The 24,624-nt window shown below is 28.4% G+C and overlaps 1 protein-coding gene and 1 long non-coding RNA gene across 2 annotated transcripts in view; both read right to left on the reverse strand.

Annotated features, from left to right (window-relative positions):
* Positions 1–23,827, reverse strand: part of LOC145101543 (uncharacterized) — a 110,310-nt gene extending 86,483 nt beyond the window's left edge. Inside the window, exons 1-5 of the mRNA XM_079038751.1 lie at positions 23,278–23,827; positions 23,124–23,168; positions 23,007–23,053; positions 22,827–22,919; positions 22,645–22,747 (exon numbers count right to left, since the gene is read on the reverse strand). The gene's annotated coding sequence lies outside the window, so the exon portion shown is untranslated. The remainder of the gene's footprint in view (positions 1–22,644; positions 22,748–22,826; positions 22,920–23,006; positions 23,054–23,123; positions 23,169–23,277) is intronic.
* LOC145100111 (uncharacterized) lies at positions 18,805–22,109 on the reverse strand. Its single transcript, XR_013704829.1, has 3 exons — positions 21,956–22,109; positions 19,312–19,385; positions 18,805–19,205 (listed from the first exon to the last, which is right to left on the reverse strand). It is a non-coding gene; the product is annotated as an uncharacterized LOC145100111 (long non-coding RNA).
* Positions 23,828–24,624: the final 797 nt, after the last annotated feature.

Raw genomic sequence — 24,624 nt, forward strand, 5'->3', positions numbered from 1 at the left:
CATGAGGGTTTCTGTTATTCAGAAAAAAACAATTAATTTCAAAGACAGTTTGGGTTGGGTGCGACGATGAAGATGAAGGGAAGCCAATCAGTGTTGGTGTTGGCTAATTATCAACTTGTGAAGGGTATTTTGGTAAATTCTTATAGGATTTTAAATTTTAGATATATATTTTTTAAAGTAAATTGATATAATCCAAATTAAATTATGAGTTTGGATATAAATGTAGTATTATAGTTTGAAACATATATATACGTAATTTCAAAATTTATAAGGATATAGACGTAATATATATAGTTTGTAAGGATATAAATGAAATTCTTCTTTTTTATGTGATATTGGACTTTCAAAGTCCTAACTTTTTAACATAGAATAATCATTTTCCTTGCACCATAATGATTTAAAGATTCTTAACTTTTCAACTTTAGAACTAATATGTAATTATATTATTAAGTTACATATGTTATTAAATATAACACATGATCATATTAATGATATACTTTTGGAATAGTAAATATAATTTATTTAATTTGTAAATTTAAATATTTTAAATAGAAAACTAAAATCAAGATATCAAATAAATTAAAAAAATACCTGATATAAAAATATTTAAAAAGGTTTAAATGTGAAACCTAAATAAACATGTCAAATTAAATAATAGGATCCAAAAAAATATTTGTTTAAAATAAATAATTTTATTTTTCAAATAAGTGACAATGGGCTTAAACGTTGTAACGTATAAGTTGTGTTTCATGGCATGATTCAGTAAGTGTTTTTGACCATGTATTCAACGGGAGGAATATGCATGATGGCGTTAAGGGCGTTGAATTTGGTGGGATGGGTGGTAGTGTATGACAACGATTTGTTTTTAATTATATAATTTAAAATGCATAAAATGTCTAAAAACAAAAAATAACTCGAAAACATTACATTTAAATCCATTATATTAATCTATTCACGTTTAACAAACTTTTTACATTTTTTTTTAGAAAAAAAGTTTACAAAAATAATAATTATACAACGTGATATATGTTATATAGTTAAATGTTTGAATTAAAAAAACATTAATTATATAACCTGATAAAAGAAAAATGAAAACATCATTGAAAATGAATTAAGTTACCAATTATAATTAAGTAGCCATGCAATCCTTTAACAAATATACTAAATGTTAAAAAATGTATTCGAGCATGATCTAAAAAAAACAAAAAAATTATTTCAACAAAATGTCTAAAAAAATTAATAAATGTATTTGAAGAAAACGTCAAAAAGATTTGAAAAAATAATTTAAGCAAAACGTCAAAAAAATGTTAGCGAATATATATATATATATATATATATATATATATATATATATATATATATATATATATATATATATATATATGTTTAGATTCATTTGAGACCATGTTAATTTTGTAAGACTGTGGAACGCAATCTAAAAATAAATTTAAAATGCAAAATAAAAGGAAAAATCCGAAAATTCTTTTTTTAAATATTATTTTCTTCATTTTATTTATCCAGAAAAAATAAAAAATAAATAACTAAAAATTACTGTTTGTTTTTTTTTTGGAAAAATACATGAAATACTATTTTTATTTTCTTCATTTTGAAAAATTACTCTTTTTTTTAGCAAAACGTCAAATACTATTTTTATATTTTTATTAGGATATATATTAAGTTTTAAAATAGTTTTATTAGGAATTTATGGTCCAAAAATACATGAAATACTATTTTTATTTTCTTCATTTTGAAAAATACTATTTTTTTAGCAAAACGTCAAATACTATTTTTCTTGAGCAAAACGTCAAACCCAGTCGACCGTTGAGCTACCGTCGATCAATTTTTACAACTTTGATATATACTTTCAAATATGATAACTGCTCCAATAACCATATATATATATATATATATATATATATATATATATATATATATATATATATATATATATATATATATATATATATATATATATATATATATATACTAGTGGGCTACCCGCGCGATGCAGCGGACGATGAATAGTTTATATTCATCATAAAAAAAGTATATCCTTCATACTTAGGACAGCCATTGGGATTCCAGTAGAGCTTAAAATGATTAATTGAGAATAATCGGCCTACCATATTTCTGTTTTCATATCTTCCCATAAAATGACCAGGAACGACAGCCATCATTTTTTCTCTCTATCGATTTTTTTTTATATAATTAAAAAAAATAGCTAATCCTTTAGTTAAAATAATCATCTAATATATATTAAGAGTATCCCAAACTTTTATCAACTAAAATGATGATTAATCTATTCCTTCTGTCATCCCTCCATAGGAGATCAACCCGGGCGCATGAAAACTTATACCAGCAATACAGACTACTAAGTGAACGAAAGCAGTGTACTTGAAAATATTGATCCATTTTCTACAAAATATCAAATAAAATATAAAAACTACATTTTTTGATGAGTTAAGTATATCCCATATTTCATATTTACCTTCCTTGTAATAAACATATAAAAAGAAACCAAAAGAAAATGTAAAAAGAAACCAAATGACAGTAGATATCATAAACATATAGAAATTATAAAAGGCATAATTTATAAACATCAAAAGAAACCAAAAGAAAATGTAAGGGAAAAAAAGGAAGTCCTAATTTTTAAACTTCTTATCCCATATTTCATATTTACCTTCCTTGTAAAGATACATAGATAAAAATAAAAGTAGATATAATATAAGACATTATGGTTTTGGAGTGTTGTTTTGTAGTATCAAACATATATCAAGAAAAAAAAACATAAATGTCAAATTAAATGCTAATTGCTATTAAGAATTAGAATACTAAACTCCATAAATGTTTAAGGGTTGACGTAATGTTTTAATTCATAAACTTAACATTTTTTATATTAAATGCTAATTGCTATTAAGAATTAGAATATTAAAGGGACTTTCAGTTTCAAACAATTAAGATGGATTAATTATCTAAACATTCACATCACACGAGGACAACAATCATTTTTCTCTCTTCATAACATGCTAGGCAAAACGTAAGCCACCAAACCATGATGAAGAAAAAAAGTAATAAACTTTGAAAAACATGACATCTCATGAACAAACCCCATCTTCTTCCAAATATACATCAACAGATTCAAATATTTAATCATCACAAGCTGATTGTTGCAGAAATTTACCCAAAATTTATTTACTGAATGGCTATCTCTCCAACAGTTTCATAGGTCTCACACTCTAGGGATGGAAGACATGAGTAGTTATACTTTTGGTTCTCAAAAAACAGTCACAAATGGTACACTACTGAATGAAGGGTCTCACATTCAAGAGGTAGGATGATGCTATGGTTTTGTAGATTCCATGGATCATTTGCAATTGAAATATGAGCACCAATATGAAGAAACTGACTTGTTTGATTTAATCTCTGGAGATAATATTTCTCAAAAATTCAACAACAGTGATGCTACATCGTATACACAAAGTACATCATATACACAAATGGAGATAATATTTCTCAAAAATTCAACAATAGTGATGTTACATCGTATACACAGTACACATCTAAAAAATAGAACCAAGATCAAAATACTTTAGGTCATTAAGCAAAAATTATTGTAATTGTCGATGACTCCTTCCCTTCCAAATCAAAAGCATTTCAAATCTGGATTTTCAAAAAAATGATAGAATCAAAAACATGAAAACATAAGAAATAAAAGCTGGTTAAGAACACATTGTAAGAAAATCTTGGGCGAAAATGTATACCAAATCGGCGATGCCATCATCATAGCAACGACAGATGGTGGTGATGGAAACCGAGCAACGACGGAGGTTGTAACAGAGGTGGCAGAGTAGTGTTGGCGTTTTAGATCTAGGGTTTATAGAAGGCAGCGATATTAAGGTGGAGATGGCGTAGCTGAGTGATCTTCGATGTAGAGGATGCAAAGGAGGCAATGGTTAGAAGCATTCTTCTGTTTTCAAAAAAAGGTTTTCAAGGAAAAAGAAAGACTTGGTTTAAACTTTTTATTATGTATCTATTATAAAGTAACTAGTTTATAACCCGTGGAAACCACGGTTACAAAATTGATTAAATATTCATAGTAAAAAATTCAAAATTATTAATCAATTATTTTATATAAAAATTTAAATACATTATTAATTAAGAGATTTTTTTATTAGTTATGTAAAATTATAATTATTGATTCAAATAAATATGTGTAATTAATTTATCATATATATTAGACTCTTTTTATTTGTGAACTAATGAAAACAATAATATAAAATTTAAAATTTAAAATAAAGAATAAATAGATTGACAAATAACATCACATTAATTAGGAGGTTTAATGAATTTAAAATGGAGAATTAATAGAATGACAAGTGACATCATATTAATTAGGAGTTCTAATATTATGACACTTGGCAAAAGGACTACTCTTTTATTAGTTATATATATATATATATATATATATATATATATATATATATATATATATATATATATATAGGGTTATTGGAGCAACTATCATATTTTAAAGTACTATTGGAAACCTTTTTTCAACGAATGTCTTCAACTCCTTTTGACAAAATAATTTCTTTCATTGGTGATATATGTTTGTTTATATGTTTGTATGTTTGTCTATGTTTCGGTGGCTATTTGTATATAAAATAAAGAAATCAAGTTTATATCAATGTACTTTCAAAGTGTCATACCCTTAGCCATCTTATAATTTCAATTCTCACTCAAATTATCCTTTACCTCTTTCTATCTCTATTTCTAAGAAGAATGGTATTCAACATTTTGCTATTACATGAAATTTTTTCTATTGTTTCTCCTATATATCTTAAAAAATGACTTCATTTTATTTGAATCAAACATTATAAAGTTACATAAAAATCACATAACTATGTTACTTAAGAATTTATTGAAAATAATTGATTAATAAATATGAGTCTTTACTATAAAATTTTAATTATTTTTGTAACCGTGGTTTCCATGAGCTATAACCTAGTGTGTATGTGTGTATATATATATATATATATATATATATATATATATATATATATATATATATGGTTAGGTTATAATATGGATTGTAACTATTGTGTGGATGTAAGGATTGTTTGTGGTCCAAACATTTTTCCTATATTAAATTATATTTAAAAATGGAAATCATCGGATTTCAAGGGATAATTGATTTTTTAATTTTTAAAATTATGATTGTTTTTTAGTTAATTCAAATCGAACATATTTTTTTAATCATAAACGATCTGATTCTATTAGAGTGATATTCAGACAGAATACATATTCTGATTGAATGAACATTTTGAAAAATTACAAAATTTTGAACCATGAGTTGAAGAATAATAAAAAAAATTACATTAATACTTATAGAATACGAGTAACAATTACTAAGAATTACATTTATTGTTAAAGAATAAAACTAAACAAAACTTTCAAATCGGGAAAGAAAACATCAAAATCAAACAAAAACACTTACATTCTAAAAAAATAATGTTGCTTAGAATCACTTTCAATTTTGTGGTCCGTTCTTCAAGCATCAACTTCTATGAAAACAAAACCAAATTGTAGTTTAGAATCCAATAATGCATTAGCAAATGAAAAATAAAAAACTAAATTCCTTTTGAAAAATATACAGATTTGTGAATTGTACCAAAACCAATAACCAAGAATTGTAGAACATGCATAAATCAGTGAGAAAATATTCATATTCCATTCCAACAGAATTGGAATTCGTGATTCTATTCCAATAGAATTGGAATTCAATATCAATTACCTATTCTGTTGCAAAAAAAAAAACAAATTTATAAAGGTGGAACAACTAAAACACTTTGAATTTCCTGTGTGTTATTTTGGATTTAATTTGGACCTAAATTATGTTTTACTGGGAAAAATAACCCATGATGATACACCCTTCAAAAAAAGGCCATTCTCATCCATGAATTGTTTCAAGCAAATACATGCAATCAATCTACCCATGCCGATACACTTTCTACAACCAAAATTAATGCACAAAGAGACCAAATCATAAACACAAGGATTACGCTGAATAAATAATATAAATTCAACAAAATAAGACATTCACAGGAACGTAAAAACATGATGACAATTGAATTGGTTTAAATGTCTTACACAGTTAAGAATTGAAAAGAATAAAAGTCTTACCGTGTTGCAAATTGAATTTAAAAAACAAAAAGTTACAGACATTAAAATTCAAAACTCATAATGTCACATATTCCAATATTCTAATTTCCAAATGTTTATGTAAAACTTCCAAACATACAAAATCAAATTCCTTTATTGATCAATAAACTGCAGAATCCATGAATTAAACCCTAGCAGTTTTATTTAACATTTAAGTGATTCAAACTTTTCCAATAGAATTAATACCATATAGTGTATTGATTCAAATTTAAATGTATAGCCGACAACGAGGATAGTTGAATTGATACTTTACCCTACTGAAAGAAAACCTAGTTTGATGGACCATTCGATTGTCATGTTTTTTGTGTTCTTTTTTGGCACCGCTCTAACCGACTTGGTGTCGTAGATGTTGGGGTGAAGAAGATGATAGTCGATCGTTGGCAAGTGGAGGAGAAGCGGTGAATGACCCGACTAGTGTTATGAAGGATGTGACAGAGACGATGACAAAATGGAGTTGCCGGTTGTGATAGTCCGACGGGGTCGGTCGATCGAAGTGGGAGGGATATGACCGAAGGTTTGATAGGGTTTTAAATAGAGTAATTTGCCTAGATGATTTAATTAAATAATTGTTAAAATTAAATAATATTTGGCCCATATTAATCACTACATCCACACACAATATATTTAAACAAATCTTTAAAAAAATCTAAATCCTTAAATATAAATTAAATTAAATAAAAACAATAGTGAATAATAGAGAAAATTACATAAATGGTCCCTATATAGGAAGGGCAAATATGTCATTTCACATAGGACTTAACTGAAAATTTTAACACCGTTAGTTAAAAAGACCATCTTTACCAGATTTTGAAACCACAGGGACCATCTATGTAAATAATGTATCATAAGGAACATAATTGGTCGATTTTGTCAACCACGAGGACCATTTATGTAACTTTGTCTAGGTTATATATTTACTTATGCGACTTTCTTGATTGCCTATACATTAGGGAAATTTGGTTAAATTTGTTAATTGAATGTTTTTTATTTGCGATAATCTCATTTCTTTCGATGAAGAAGAGATTCACCTTCTTATATTGTATTTCTACATCTAGGATCCAACTTGTATCATGGATACCAACAGGAACTTAATGGGTATAGCAAAAAAAAGTTTGATTCAAAGGGAAAAGAAGAGGCAAACACTCTTTAATATTTTCAAATCAATTCCAACCACAAAAAAATATGTAGTATGCCCGTAAAACAATAAAAAGTACATGAGCTTTTTAGGAACAAAAAATAAGCTCTACCTAAAGAAGCAGCCCTCTAATAAACCGTTCTTTTTTATCATCATAAATCCTAGTTCCAAGCTTTTAGCTACATCATCCCTTGATTCTAGGTAGAACATAAATTTTAGATTTCTTTGTTCAAGAATTTCAGCCCCTAAAAGCAACATACTTTGTGTTTAACCTATAATAGCAAACAACTTACATATTTAACAATGTAAAGAAGTTTGTAACCATTTTTACCCATAATACTTTTTTATTTTACCTATAGCTGCCAGTCCAAATAAGTACCGTCTTTATAAAGTGCCAAAACATTTCCAATGGAAATCAATTATTACAACCAGGTCATTTTAAGGTGGTTTTGATGAAATCCTTGATTGCATACATTTTAGTTTCATTTACAGAGCCTCAATGTTCAAAATCACAATTAAAATGACAAAAGTTGGTGCAAAATTATAAAACTCAGTATTTCATCAAAAACTCAATAACAATAGCAAAAATAAGATAAATCATGTCTTAATTTTCAATATGGATTATGGAAGTTGAACAAAGATGTAGTCAACAAAAGACATGGAATCTTACAAATCGATCATTTTGCTTATTGTGGGGTTGAATGTATACTCGTGTTAGCACCTCTATCATATATTGTTGCTTGACAAACATAATTAAATCAAATTAAAACAATTAAACTGGAAAATAGAAGTGAGTGGAAGTCAACAAAAAACACAGATTCCACAAATATGTGTACCGAGTTCAATAAGAAAAGTCAAAAAAGGTCAACTTGATGGCAATTGTATGTTCTTAAAATTTCTCATCATAATCGACTGTTGCAAACATCATAAATCAATAAAGCCAATGATGAATAACAATAATGCGATATTGACAAATAAAGTGAGAAATTAGAAGATATAAAATCTTAATAACATAAATGGAAGAAGTAGAAACTATGGTTTCAAATAGAAGATTGCAAGATACAAAAACACAACACAAGAAGTTAAACTGCAAACTTCAAAAGGAACTCCGAGTTTTTTTGAGAACTTTTTTACTCTGGAGAATTAAAGACCAATAGAAATTACATAATAAATTTCCAAGAGTATTCTACACATAAATTAGAGTAATCTAGTTTATTGATGTGTTATAATCTTTGAAGAAATATACAACAAAAAACAACGATTAATTCATATCATAGTCCAAAACACTTTAATCATGTTTGCCTACAGGAAGGAAGAATGTCAGACAAACACGCAAAAAGATGAAACTGAATAAAAAAATATTGAGTAAATAGATACCGACTTTTATGAAGATAAACAAAAAATGGTAAAGTTTTGAACAGCTATGGTGGGTTTAATGGTAAACCATGTATAAAAACAATGATAGTTTATTTCCTTACAAAAGTCTATTTCCATTTATTACAAGCAAAGATAAACAAAAAAAAGCAAGCATGTGATAGGACTTTAAAATATCACCAACATATTTTATAAACTTCATATGGAATTGATTAAATTAAAGTTGATCTTAGTTTATGAAGAATCCAGTTGCTTTAGTCGAGGTGGAAGTGCCCATAGCTGAATTCAAGGTTATTTTGAAAACAGAAAGTAGAATGTTATAATGTAATGATTTTTCAAAGTAAACTGCATAGATGAAAAAAAAAACTTTGATGTTTCAATAGTGTAACAGATTGAAAAGTAAGAGTACATTTCTAAAAATGGGTTGATTTTTTTAAAATGCAAAGTGCTAACGATATAAAACAGAAAGTAGAATGCAATGATTGGAAGTTTTTTAAAGTAAAATGCAAAGATGAGAAAAAAGAAGTTTCTATGTTTCAATGTTGTTAAAAAAGATGAGATGATTTTTTAAAATGCATAATGCTAATAATAAGAAAACCAAATTTAACAATGTCCCTATATGCATCATGTATGACTAAATCTAGCTCTTACTGTATCTATGAAGTATTTAACATGAAAGTAGAAGAATCATACTTATCTTGTCTCATTATTCTAATTATGACACTTAAGGCTTACATAATCCTCGACTTACAAATAATCTTAAGAATATGATACATCCATACCCTTCAAATCCTCAATCATTGACATCATGCTCAGACCACTTTATGATTTATTCATATACTTCATTTTAAATTCCTTCTTTTCGTTAATCTATATATCATCATATGTGCATAATTCATCATATTCCTATATCATTACCAGATAAAGTCTTAAATTAACATCTATTATCCATACTTAACCTCATCATACTAATCATATCCTCAAAGCACATATATACATATATGATGCTTAAATATTAAAATAATACTTATTAGTACAAAGATCCAATCTCATTGTCATTAATCTATCTGATATGTTATTATTATGATAAAACATAAGCATGGGATCCTTAAAACATTGGTCATTTCACATGTAATACATATTTCATCTTTTCCTTAATCCATATATCACCATATATCCATGATTAATCATATTCCTAGATCATTACTAAATAAAGTCTAAAACTAACACCTATTATCCATACTTAAACTCATTATACTAATTATATCCATAAAGCACATATACTTATATGATGCTTAATTATACAAACAATACTTATTGGTATAAAGATCCAATCTTGTCGTCCTTAATCTTTACTGTGTTATTATTATGATAGAAAATAATCAGACTCATAAAACATTAGGCATCTCATATGTAATACATACTTCATCTTCTCCAGTGAGACCTTTCTTTTAGGCAGGCGATAACCTGATTCAAAGATTGGTTCAGAATCTTTCTCTTGTTATGTAGCTAATTAGGAGTTACCGAAGGTTGTTAAACTAACTCATTAGCTATTCCAAGGAATAGAATCAGGCCTCTAACGAGGATGTTTTGGATATTCCTGCTAAAACCACTTTATGATTCTTTCATACACTTAACATTCTAAATTCCTTCTTTTCCTTAATCTATATATCACCATATGTCCATAATCAATCATACTTGTAGATCATTACCAAATAAAGTTAAAAAATAAAACCAATAATAATGTGATTAAAAAAAAGTTTGTTGTTTCGATGTTGTAACAGAAAGGAAAATTAGAGTACAATTCTAAAAATGAGATGATTTTTAATAGTTTGTGACATGCTAATAATACGGAACTTAAAGTAGAATGCTATAATTGGAAGATTTTCAAAGTAAAATGCATAGATGAGAAAAAAGAAATTTGATGTTTCAATATTGTAGCAAAAAGAAAAGTGAAAGTACAATGCTAAAAATGGTATATTTTTAAAATGCAATGTGCTAATAATAAGTGGAAGTAGAATGCTATAACTCGAAGATTTTTCAAAGTATAATGCATATATACGAAAAAAGAAGTTTCATGTTTCATTGTTGTTATAGATAGACATGTGAAAGTAAAATGCTTAAAATGGATAATTTTTTAAAATGTAATATGCTAAAAATAAGAAAACAAAATTTTAATAGTGTACCTATATGTATCATTTATTATTATTCACACCTTAAGTGATCAAAGTAAGAGAATCATACTTTTCTATGTATTTTTTAACATCAATATGCTAATAATTCGACTAAATCTGGCTTTATACTATCTTAATGAAGTTTTTAACATCAAAGTAGAAGAATCATACTTCTCGTCTAATCATGACACCCAAGGCTTACATGATCCTCACTTACCAAAAATCATAACTATATGATCCATTCATAACCTTCAAATCATCAATCCTTGACTTCCTGCTAAGACCACTTAATGATTTATTAATATGCTTAACATTCTAAAGTCCTTTTTCTCCTTAGTCCACATATAACCATATGTTCATAATTCATCATATTCCTAGATTATTACTAAAATAAGTCTAAAACTAACACCTATTATCCATACTTAACCTCATCTTACTATTCATATCCTCAATGGATGTATACATATATGATGCTTAAATATTCAAATGGAACTTATTAGTACAAAGATCCAATCTTGTTGTCATTTATCTATTTAGTATGGTATTACCATGATTTAACATAATCATGGTATCCTTAAAACATTGGCCATTTCACATGTAATACATATTTCATCTTTTTTGTCATCATTCTAATCCTAACATATTCCTACAATAAAGCTATGCTTCAGGTAAATAAATCTTTTGTCATTTGTTCATTCTTAGCATCCCCTTGACTGGTTCTTATTTCTTTCAAAATAATATACATAGTTGAGGAAAAAAAGTTTGATGTTTCAAAATAATATACATATGATGCTTAAATATTTAAATGGTACTTATTAGTATGAATATCCAATGTTAGTGTCATTAATTTATTTGCTATGTTTATTATGATGGTTTTTAAAAAAAAAATTCAATGTGCTAATAATTTGTAAACTAAAAGTAGAATGTTATAATTTAAAGAGTTTTCAATGCAAAATGCATAGATGAGAAAAACTAAGCTTGATGTTTCAATGTTGTAACAAAAAGAAAAGTGATAGAATAATGCTAAAATAGTAAAAATTTTGAAAATTTAATGTGATTATTAAAACAAAAAAAAAGTATAATGCTATAACTGGAAGATTTTTCAAAGTAAAATGAACATAAAAAAATAAAAAGTTTGCTATTTTAAGGTTTTAACAAAAACAAAATCTAAAACTACAATGCTAAAAGTGGGATATTTTTGACATTGCATTGTGCTAATAATAAGAAAATGAGAAGTATAATGCTTTAATCGAAAGATTTTTTTAAAGTAAAACGCATGCATGAGAGCAAAAAAGTTTGATGTTTCAATATTGTAACATAAAGGAATGTACAAGGCTATAATTGGTAGATTATTCAAAATAAAATGCTTTAATAAGAAAAAGAATGGAAGTTGCAAAGTTGTAGTAGAGAAAATTTTTAAGGATCCACTTAAGTGATATATTTTAGATAAGGGTAATATGAGAAAATCAGCAAATAAAGAGCTTGTATTTAGTAGAGGGTCATTTTTGGTATTCACATAATATAGTTGGTTATGACATAAAAGGGTAAATGGAAATAGTGTAGGGATCTGGTCATTGTACCCTTCAAATCCTCAATCCTTGACTTCCTACTAAGATCAATTTATGATTTATTCATACTCTTAACATTCTAAATTCTTCCCTTCCTTAATCTATATATCATCATCAGATAAAGTCTTAAATTAACACCTATTATCATGAACCGAGAGCACATACACATATATGATGCTTAAATATTCAAATGATACTTATTTCTACAAAGATCCAATCTTGTTGTCATTAATCTTTTTGCTATGTTATTATTATGATAGAACATAATCATTGGATCCTTAAAACATTGTTCATTTCACATATAATATATATTTTATCTTTCTTGTCATCATTCTAATCCTAATGTATCCCTATATTAAGACTATGCTCCATATCCTTACACTAAGTGCCCACTCAAAATAAAATTTTTAAATACATTTTTTTTTATTATCCCTACATTCTTAGTTTATGTTGGTTTCAAACTAAAATGCATAGATGAGAAAAAGAAGTTTCATGTTTCAATGTTGTAATAGAAAGAAAAGTGAAAGTGCAATGCTAAAAATAGGATGATTTTTGAAAATACAATATGTTCACAATTTAAAAAAAAAAAAAAAAAAAAAAAAAAAAAAAAAAAAAAAAAAAAACTTAATAATGCTATAAGTGGTGATTTTTTAAAGTAAACTACATAAATGTTTAAAAAAAAAGGTTTGATGTTTCAATGTTTAACAGAGAGGAAAGTGAGTACAAGTCTAAAAACGAGATGATTTATAAAAAATGCACTGCGCTAATAATAAGAAAATGAAAAGTAGAAAGCTATAAATGCACGATTTTTCAAAGTCAAATGCTTAGATGAGAATGTTGCAACAAAAAGAAAAGTGAAAATAAAATGCTAATAATGAGATGATTTTATAAAGTCATTGTGTTAATAATAAGAAAATTGAAAGTGGAATGCTTTAATTGGAAGTGTTTCAGCAAGGGAGATAAAAGATTATGTTGTTGCCCTTGTGCATGATATCATACAATAGAAAAACCATAGTTGTGATGAATGACATTCTAAATGCAAAAACTTTTAAATAAATATATTCACAACTTTTATTTTTATAAGTCATTAGCACTTACTAGACAATTATAAGCAAAGAGTAAAAGAAAACAGAAGCTTCTCAGATGATGCACATCCCAACTCAAGGTTGTCATTAATAACACATTGCATGGCATGTTCAAGGGATTCACTTGCATTAATCAAACCATGTAGAGAGTTTCTATTTTCTATGTTGTCGTAATGATAAAACATAACCATGTGATCCTTAAAACATTGATCATATCACATGTAATAATGATAGAACAAAATCATGGGATCCTTGAAACATAGAACATGATCATATTTCATCTTTTCGAGTCATCATTTCAATCCTAATGTATTACTACATTAAGGTTATGCTCCTTATCCTTACACTAAAAGTTCACTCATATCAAAATTTCTAAATATATCTTTAGATTGGTTCATGTTTCTTTCAAGGTAAACTACATAGATGAGAGAAAAAAAAGTCTGATGTTTCAATGTTGTAACAGAAAGAAAAGTGAAAGTACAATGCTAAATATTAAGTGATTTTAAAAAAAAAATGCAATGTGTCAATAATAGGAATATTTTTCAAAGTTTGATGTTACATTGTTGTAAAAGAAAGAAAAGTAAAAGTACAAAGTTAATATAAGGATGCATTTTAAAAAGGCAAAGTTCTCAAAAACAAAAAGACAACTAAAAGTAGAATGCTATATATGAAAGACATTTCAAAGTAAAATGCATAGATGAGTATTTTTTTTAAGTTTCAATACAGTAATGAAAAGAAAACTAAAAATGAAATCCTAAAAATGGGAAGATTTTTTTAAAATACAATGTACTAATAATACAAAAACTTAAAGTAGAATGCTATAATCGGATATTTTTTCAAAGTAAAATGCATGGATGTAAAACGAAAGTTTTTTAAAACAAAATCCTTTGATTGGAAGTTTTTTCAAAGTTATTGCATAGATAAGAAAAAATAAAGTTTGATGTTTCAACGATGTTACAGAAAGAAAAAGGTAAAGTACAATGCTAAAAATGGGATGATTTTTAAAAATCCATTGTAAAAATGGATGTTTTTGAAAGTAGAATGCTTCAATTGGAAGTTTTTTCAAAGTAAAATGCATAGATGAGAAAAAAAGATGTTTGATGTTTCAAAGATGTTACAGAAAGTACAATGCTAAAAGTGGGATGATATTTGAAAATTCAATGTAAAATGGACAATTTTGAAAGTAGAAAGCTTTAATTGGAAATTTTTAAAATGCATTAATGAGAAAAAGAGAGGTTTGATGCTTCAATGATGTTACAGAAAGAAAAGTTAAAGTACGGTGTTAAAAATTGGATGATTTTTGAAAATTCAATGTTAAGTGGAATTTTTTGAAAGTAGAAAGCTTTAACTGGAGTTTTTTTCAAAGTAAAATGCATAGATGAGAAAAAATAAGTTTGATGTTACAATGACGTTACAGAAAGAAAAAGGTAAAGTCCAATGTTAAAAAGTGATAATTTTTTAAAATTAAATGTAAAATGAAAGTTACGTAAAGATGTTTAATGTTTCAATGAATTTATAGAAAGTACAATGCTAAAAATGGAATTATTTTTGAAAATACATCGTAAAATGAAAGTTTTTGAAAGTAGAATGCTTGAATTGGAAATTTTTTCAAAGCAAAATGATAGATGAAAAAAAAGTTTGTTGTTTCAATGATGTTACGTAAAGAAAAATTTAAAGTACAATGCTAAAAATGGGATGATTTTTGAAAATTATAAGTAAAATGGATGTTTTGAAAATAAAATGCTTTGATTGGAAGTTTTTTCAAATTAAAATGCATAGATGAGAAATTGATGTTTCAAAGACGTTACAAAAAGAAAAAGTTAAAGTGCAATGCTAAAATTGGGATGATTAATGAAAATTGAAAGTAAAATAAAATTATTTTAAAGTAAAATGCATATATAAAGAAGTGCAATGCTAAAAATGAGATGATTTTTGAAATCAAATGTAAAATGAAGAGTTAAAGTACAATGATAAAAATGGGATGATTTTTTAAAATTGAATGTAAAATGGAAGTTTTTGAAAGAGGAATGTTTTAATTATAAGTTTTTTCAAAGTAAAATGCATAGATAAGAAAAAAAGAAGTTTGATGTTTCAATGATGTTATAAAAAGAAAAAGGTACTGTGATGATTTTTAGAAATTTAATGTAAAATGGAAGTTTTTGAGAGTATAATGCTTTAACTGTAAGTATTTCGAAAGTAAAATGCATAGATGTGTGCAATGCTAACAATAGGATGATTTTTAAAAATGCAATGTGTTAAGAGTAATAAGAAACTGAAAGTAGAATGTTAAAATGGGATGATTTTTCAAAATTTAATGTATACAGGATGTTTTTGAAAGTAGAATGCATAGATAAAAAAAGAGAAGTTTGATGTTTCAATAATGTTACAGAAAGAAAAGTTAAAGTACAATGCAAAAAATGGGTTGATTTTTTAAAATTCAATGCAAAGTGGTGTTTTGATAGTAGAATGCTTTAATGGGAAGTTCTTTCAAAGTAAAATGCATAGATAAGAAAAACAGAAGTTTGATATTTCATTGATTTTACAGAAAGAAAAAGTTAAAGTACACTGCTAAAAACATGATAATTTTGAAAGTAGAATGCTTTAATTGGAAGTTTTTTCAAAGTAAAATGCATAGATGAGAAATGAGCAGTTTGATGTTTCAATGAAGTTATATAAAGAAAATAGAAAGACAATGTTAAAAATCAGATCATTTTTGAAAAATCAATGTGTAAAATTGACGATATTCAACGAAAAAGGTTTTAATTGGAAGTTTTTGAAAAATAAAATGCAAAGATAAGACAAAGAGAGGCTTCACGTTTCAATGATGTTACAAAAGAAAATCAAGAGTAGATTGTTAAAAATCAGATGATTTTTGAAAATTCAATGTAAAATTGAAGATTTTGAAAGAAAAATGATTTAATTGGAAGTTTTTTCAAAATAAAATGCATAATGGAAGATTTTGAAAGAAAAATGATTTAATTGGAAGTTTTTTCAAAATAAAATGCATAGACGAGAAAAACAAAGGTTTGATGTTCCATTGTTGTTACAAAAGGAAAAGTGAAAGTACAATGCTAAAAATATGATGATTTTTGAAAATTTAATGTAAAATAGAAGTAATTGAAAGTAGAATGTTTGATTTCAAGTTTTTTCAAAGTAAAATGCATATATAAAAAAAAATAAGTTGATACATCAATGATGTTACAAAAAGGGAACTTAGAATGCTTTAACTAGAAATTTTTTCAAAGTAAAATGCATAAATGAGAAAAAGAGAAGGTTGAAAGTAGATTGCTAAAAATAGGATATTTTTGAAAGTAGAATGCTTTATTTGGAAGTTTTTTCAAAGTAAAATACATAGATGAGATATGAGAAGATGTTTCAATGATGTTATAGAAAGAAAAGCAAAAGAACAATGGTAAAAATAGGATGATTTTTGAAAATCGAATGTAAAATGGAAGTTTTTTAAAATATAATACTTTAATTGGAAGTTTTTTCAAAGTAAAACGCATAAATGATAAAAAAAAGCCCGATGTTTTAATAAAGCTAATGAATGAAAAATGTAAAGTATAATGTTAAAAATGGGATGATTTTGTAAAATTGAATGTATATGGGACAATTTTGAAAATAGAATGCTTTAATTGGAAGCTTTTTAAAAGTAAAATGCGTAGATGAGAAAAGAAAAGTTTGATGTTTCAATGATGTTACATAGAAAAAAACAAAAAAATGTTAAAGTAAAATACTAAAAACATAATGATTTTTGAAAATCGAATGTTAAATGGAAGTTTTTGAAAATAAAATGTTTGACTAAAATGGATAGATGAGAAAAGTGAAGTTTGACGTTTCAGTGATGTTTATAGAAAAAAAAAGTGAAAATGGAATGCATAGATGAAAAAAAGTTTGATGTTTCAATGATGTTATAGAAAGAAAAGTTAAAGTACAATGCTAAAAATGGGATGATTTTTAAAAATTCAATATAAATGGACGATTTGGAATGTAGAATGCTTTAATTGGAAATTTTTTCGAAGTAAAATGCATAGATGAGACAAAGATGTTTCAATGATGTTACAAAAAGAAAAGTTAAAGTACAATACTAAAAATGGGAGGATTTTCTAATATTCAATGAAAAATTCAAGTTTTTTGAAGTAGAATGCTTTAAATGGAAACTCAATGTAAAATGGATGTTTTTTTAAAGTGGAATGCTTTAATTGAAAGTTTTTTCAAAGTAAAATGCATAGATGAGAAAACAAAATTTTGATTTTTCAATAACGTTACAGAAAGAAAAATTAAAGAGAAAGAAAAATTAAAGTACAATGCTAAAAAAGGGGGGATTTTTGAAATTTCAATGAAAAATGGATGTTTTTTAAAGTCAAATGCTTTAAATGGAAGTTTTTTCAAAGTAAAATTCATAGATAAGAAAAAAAGAATTTTGATTCTTCAATCATGCTATAGAAACAAAAATGTGGAAATACAATGCTAAAAATGGGATGATTTTTTAAGAAATCAATGTAAAATGGTAGTTTGGGAATAGAATGCTTTAATTGAATTTTTTTTTTGAAAAACCAATGTAAAATGAAACTTCTAGAAATTAGAAAGCTTTAATTGGAATTTTTTTAAGTAAATTGCATAGATGAGAAAAATAGAAGTTTGATGTTTCAATGAAGTTACAGGAAGAAAAAGTTAAAGCACATTGCTAAAAATGGGATTATTTTTGAATTCAATGTAAAATGCATGTTTTTAGAGTAGGATTCTTTAATTGGAAGTTTTTTTCAAAGCAAAATGCATAGATTAATAAAAACTGTGATGTTTCAATGATGTTATAGAAAGAAAAGTTCAAGTACAGAAAATAGGATGGTTTCTGAAAATTCAATGTAAAATGGAAGTTTTTGAAAGTAAAATGCTTGAATTGCAAGTTTTTTCAAAGTAAAATGCATAGATGAGAAAAAATAAGAATGATGTTTTAATTATGTTACAGATAGAAAAGTTAAAGTACAATGCTAAAAGTATGATGGTTTTTGAAAATTCAATGTAAAATGGAAGTTTTTGAAAGTAGAATGCTTATATAAGAAAAGAGAAGTTTGACATTTTAATGATGTTACAAAAAGAAAAGTTAAAGTACAATGCTAAAAATTGGATGATTTTGAAAGTAGAATACTATAATTGGATTTTTTTTCAAAATAAAATGCATAGATAAGAAAAGTTACGTTTGATGTTTCAGTGGTGTTACAGAAAGAAAAGTGAAAGTAGAACGTTAAAAATTGGATGATTTTTGAAAATTCAATGTAAAATGGATGATTTTTTGAAAGTAGAATGCTTTAATGGGAAGTCGTTTCAAAGTAAAATTCATAGATGAGAAAAACAGAAGTTTGATGTTCATTGATGTTAGATAAAGAAAAGTGAAAGTAGGATGCTAAAAATGGGATGATTTATGAGAATTCAATGAAAAATTGATGTTTTTGAATGTACATTGATTTAATGGGAGGTTTTTTCAAAGCAGAATTAAAGCACCATGCTAATTGTAAAAGAATAAGAGGAGCAGGACATGAACATGGACATGACATACCCAACACTGAATTTATGACACACAACAAAATATAGAGTGGTTTAGTGGTGGAACATACCTGGAGTAAGAAATGAAAGTATTCTGCTATTTCTGGATCCCCACAATAAAAGTGGAAATATACACATGTTTAGTATCACAGAATTAGTAAAAGAAAATTGAAACTGAAAAAGAATAACAGCATCAGGAAATCACATACCTTGGACTTAATATGAATATAATTTGGTAAAAGAAATTTTCTTCTTTGTCTTTTCCCATAACATGTGATAAGTCCTTCAAACACATACAACAAAACATAAGTCACACATAATCAATGTAATGGGTAAACTATTCTAAATTAAATTAAATGTTGTAATAAATAAGAGTTCTGGAAGCATAACTTTTGTAACACCCCATTCTTTAAGTGTGTAACTATGAGTCCCTGAAAATTAAGAGGAAGGTTAATTCTGGTCCTTTTGCGAGAAATGAGTTTCATCCGAGAAGGTTTCGGGCTGGCATATGTGTTAGAAGCATTGGGCTTCTCGTCACCCCGTATGAATGTAAAGTTATTTGGGAGCAGGTTTAGATTAGAGGAGTTGCGGTGTTTCGAAGATGATTATTGTTTATGGTTCTTGTGGAGTAAGTGGGAAAAAGGTCCCATGCATGCATGGCATGCATGTATGTATTTGAAGTTTGGCTGGGTACGCCCAGCGTAAGCTGGACGTACGCCCAGCGTAATAGAGAGAAAGTTGGCGGGGTGGCCGGGTGAGTACGCCCAGCGTACTCTCAGAAACTTCAAACCCTAATTTTGGGTCAGCCACTATATAAGGAACATGTTGGTTCGCCCTTAGCCTCCTTATGCTCATCCTTAACATCAGAAAAACCCTAGATCTCGTATTCCCTCCATTATTTGGGTGTGCTTGACCTTGGAAAGCTTATTTTGGCAAAAGAAAGGCTTGAAGGAGAAAAGAGAAGTTGTCAAGAAAGAAGAGGGACGATTGGAGCTTGTAGATATGGAGAGATACCATCCTTTGGAGCTTGTTGGAGGTATAAAGCTTCTTGCTTGACCTTCATATTGTATAGATCTATGTATTTTGAAGCTTTGTCCCCATTCTTGTCCCAAAAGTCCTCACCTTGTTGCATATTTCGTTTTGGTCAAGATTGTCTGTCCTTTCAGACCTTTGGGGAGGTCTTGAGTGAGAAAAATGAGGTCCCAAGGGCTGTAGTTGTTCCATGTGTGAGTTATATAGGTCTTAATGGATTAAGACCTTGGATTAAGAGCTTAAGGTCGTCCCAAGTGATAAAGTCTGAGACTTTATGATTTCTAATCATATTTGGCCTATGGATCTGAAGTTTGGGCTTAAGAGCTTAAGCCATTAAGATGTTAAAAGGACTTAATGATCTCGCAGCTACGCCCCGCGTAACCTTCGAGTACGCCCCGTGTAGCGGGCAATTGTTCCGTTTTCTTTTGGCGATCATTTCAGTACGCCTAGCGTACCAAGGAAAGTACGCCCAGCGTACTCCTCCTGTGGACTTTCTTTTGGGTTTTTGTGTTGGGCCATTTGTCGGTTGTTGATGTTTGGGCCAAGTCTGGAAATTATGAATAGAGTATTTTGGGCCCAATTAATATTATGGATATTGGATCTAGGTCCATTTGGTGAGGTGGGCCCAATTTGGTAAATTGGGCCAATGTTGGACTTTGTGTGAGTTTTGGACTTTGGTCTTGGTCCGATATGTGGAAATATGTTTGACCTTATGTTTATTTGTTATGATGGTTAGTTCGGGATTTGCGGTGAGTTGGTGATTCGAGAGTCTGCTTCTTCAGTTCAGAGTATCGGCATTCACGAGGTGAGTTATCCTCACTATATCAACAGGGTCTAAGGCACCAAGGCCGGCCTTTATCGGATTGAGATCCGGGTAGTTGTTGTTATGTTTCTGCTTTGATATGTTTGCATCCTGAGAGCTAGGATGGTATATGTTAGAGACCTGATTGAGATCGGTATCTTGAGAGATAGGGAGGTGTTATGCTAGTGACCAGTTAGGTCAGTATCCTGGTTAGGATGATGATCTGTTATGTGATCTGTTTGATCTGCTTGTTAACTGTGAATTGTTATATGATTGTATGTATATGTGCACATGATTGTTTGGACTGGAGTTGGGTTGAGGCGGGTCCTGCTTTGTGCTGTAGGCCAAGATACCCAGGGCGGACCGGTTATTCCGAAGGCCCAGCGAGCGGTCCGGATAGGCTGTAGGTCCCAAGAGGGCGGACCAGACATGCCGAGGCTCGGAGAGTGGACCAGGCAGATTGAAGGCCCGGTGCGGGCGGACCAATCATACTGCAGACTCGATATATGTGGATAGACTCAAAGGGTGGACCAGGTGGACTATAGGCCGGTGCGGCGGACCAGTCACACAGTAGACCCGAAGTGCATGGCTGTTCTGTGACCAGATATGTTGTGGCATGTTATGCGTATAGTGTATGTGGTTGGTATTTTGGGGATATCTCACTAAGCTTTCGGGCTTACAGTTGTGGTTTTATGTTTTTCAGGTTCTGCAGGAGACCGTGGCAAGGCGAAGGCGTGATCGTACCGCTCCTCATGTTTTTGGTCGCGATGTGATTCTGGGAATACTCTAAATAATTTGTATTAAAAACCTTTTTGTAATGATTTTAATGGAATCGGATTGTTTTGAAAATTTTAAAATTGATTGTATTTTTCGGTCGTTACAACCTTAATAAGGGAAAAACTGAAAACACAATGCCATAGTGCAATCTTTTTTCTTGAATATAAAACTAACAAGTCTTATCAAAATTGCTTTCTATATATTTGGATAAATATTTATGTAATTGGTTTCAAGAAATTAACCTTTGGAGATGTTGGTTTCCAGATGAGGTTGGGTTTGAAGGAGCCCACCATGGTTTCAGTTGGCAAATTCCTATAAAAAGAGTAAAACATTAGTTTGTGTTCATGAAAATTAAAAAGGCAGAAACAACCTACAATTATAGTATTCCATAACAGAAACCCTAATCTAATAAAAAAAATAGGTCAAACCCAATAAAAGTGTAAGTTTAATGCAACAAAGGAACTTCACACCTCTAGTAATTAAGTTAATAGATTAAAACCAAAAGGATTCAAAAATACCTCATAGCCAGTGAAAATGGAAAACCAGTCATTAAATAGCATAGACACCTGGTTTTATTGGAATTGAAACTCATCAACTTGAACACATGGTTTTATTGGATTGTTGTCATACTTCTGTTGATTTAATGATAAGGAAAATAAGTTTCTCTAAGCTCTACAACACATTATTATAGAAATTCCAGATACATAATAACTCAAGCAAATCAAATACAATATCCAGCCTTAACCTTATTTGCAAGAATCTGGTATTCATCCAATGCAGCATTAGTACTAGTTAATGAACCTATACTTTGTGCAACTAACTGAATATACTTCTTATCAGAATTGTTGTCATACTCCTGTTGATTGATATACACAAAACAATTGATCTGTAATAAACAACAAAAACAATCTTAATATATGCGGTAATTCACCTTGATTTACAGTATTTTGTTGAGATGAAGCAACAGAAATCAGGGTTTCCTTCAATTTTCCTAACCCTGTCTTCATGTACAAATCAAGATTCTTGAACAATATCTAAAAGGGAAAACCAACATGAGAATATGTACAAAATCATAATTGTACATGTGCTACACATACATAGATTCAAACTTACTTCAATTGAAAACTTGAGAATTGAGATTTGGCATTGCATGTATTTCAGCAACTAATCCAAGAATTAGGTGGTTTATACGCATGGTTCCAAAACCTATAGCAAGGGAATTGAAGTGAAAAAGAAGAATACCAATAACCACAGTGATTTTGAGAATAAACATAAATCAATGGAGTCACACACCTTGGAGGTAACTGGAATTATCCCGATCATTAAACCCTTTCATAAGCCTACACAAGTTAATAAGTAAACTTATCATATATCGCACCTAGTCAAGATGATGAAAACAAACAAAATTACAGATTCTTCAGCAATAAATGCTCTTCACAACTTGTCTGTATGAGCCTGTTGCATTCCCAAATAACAAATTAAAACCAACATGGTTCAAAAATGCCTCAACATTGTGAAATTGGGAAACAAATAGTGGAATCAGACTGGCAAAAACAAACCCTACCTCCAATATGACAATCGCGTGTGAGAGGCGTCGATTTGGGTGAAAGCAGACATGTCGAAGAAAAAAGGGGATGAAAATCATTCTCTGCTTTGCTTCATGATTTTGGACGTTTGATTAGCTGAGATCTGACCAAAGAATATTTCAAGTTTTCTCTTCAGTAGGGTTGGAGCGTATAAGTTGATGTTTGGGGTGAGAGGCTTCGATTTCAAGAAACAGAGGCGGTAGAGGAGAAGTTAAGTGAAGCGTTGGATCAAGAAGGGAAAAGAAGAGGGAAGCAGCAGGCTAGGTGGCGTGACATGTACAGTTATTGATCGTCGGATGGAAATTATGAGAAAGGGTAATGTGGGTTTATAGAATGGATTAACTGAAGAAATAATGGAGAGCATGAGAAAGAGAACGCTTGCCCTCCGACATCATCGTCTTCTTCCCGTTGTCACCAATTTCTTGAAATCAATTTATTTTTACTCTTGGAGCACCAGAGGAAAATGGTTAAGATCCTCTTAATGTCAACAAAACAAGTGCTCTGAGGAACAAAATTGGAGAAGTAGATGCGAAGATGAAAAAGAAATATACAGAGTTCAGGCACGACTGGCACTCATTTTGTAGTCAAACGAACCGTTTGTGCCCCTAACCGCGTGAAGATCATGAATTTAATTAGAATCTTACGCATTAATTAATTGCCTATTATTAACCAGCCAAACTGTTTTTTATTTACCAATAACTATCTATTTTTACATATACTTTTTTATTTTGATGAAACATTTTATTATTTTGAGAGATTATTTTAAATCGATAATTGTCATTGATGTACAAATATAAATATATGATTTATGAAAACATAAATATATTAATAGTAATAAACGAAAATAAATTGTCATTTAACAAATCATATGATGGCAAATATTATGGCTAACTTATTTTTTTTACTTAAATAGATTATTTTCCAAAATATCATACAATGAAAATGAAGTTTAGGAGACACCATTTATACTAAACATTGGGTATGAAAATGATTATTACACAGATTATATACAAATTAAAAGACTATAAATATAAATATAGTTATATCAAAAATAATTTCATCGTAATAGGATTTAATGTATACATCGGGCACTCAATAAAAAAAATATAAAGTTTAGAAGACCTCCATTTAATAGTAAAATGTAGGGTATGAAAAAGATTATTACATAAATTATATACAACTTCAAAAATTGTAAATATAAATATAGTTATATTATTATGATTTGATCGTAGTCGTATTCAACTAATACATCGTTAAAGTTTAAGAGATGTCAATTTATAGTAAAATATTGGCCTACTTTTTTTCTTTTTATTATTAAAATAAAA

The sequence above is a fragment of the Lactuca serriola genome, chromosome 4 (assembly GCF_051521515.1).
Source record: "Lactuca serriola cultivar US96UC23 chromosome 4, Lser_US96UC23_V15, whole genome shotgun sequence".
NCBI lineage: Eukaryota > Viridiplantae > Streptophyta > Magnoliopsida > Asterales > Asteraceae > Lactuca > Lactuca serriola.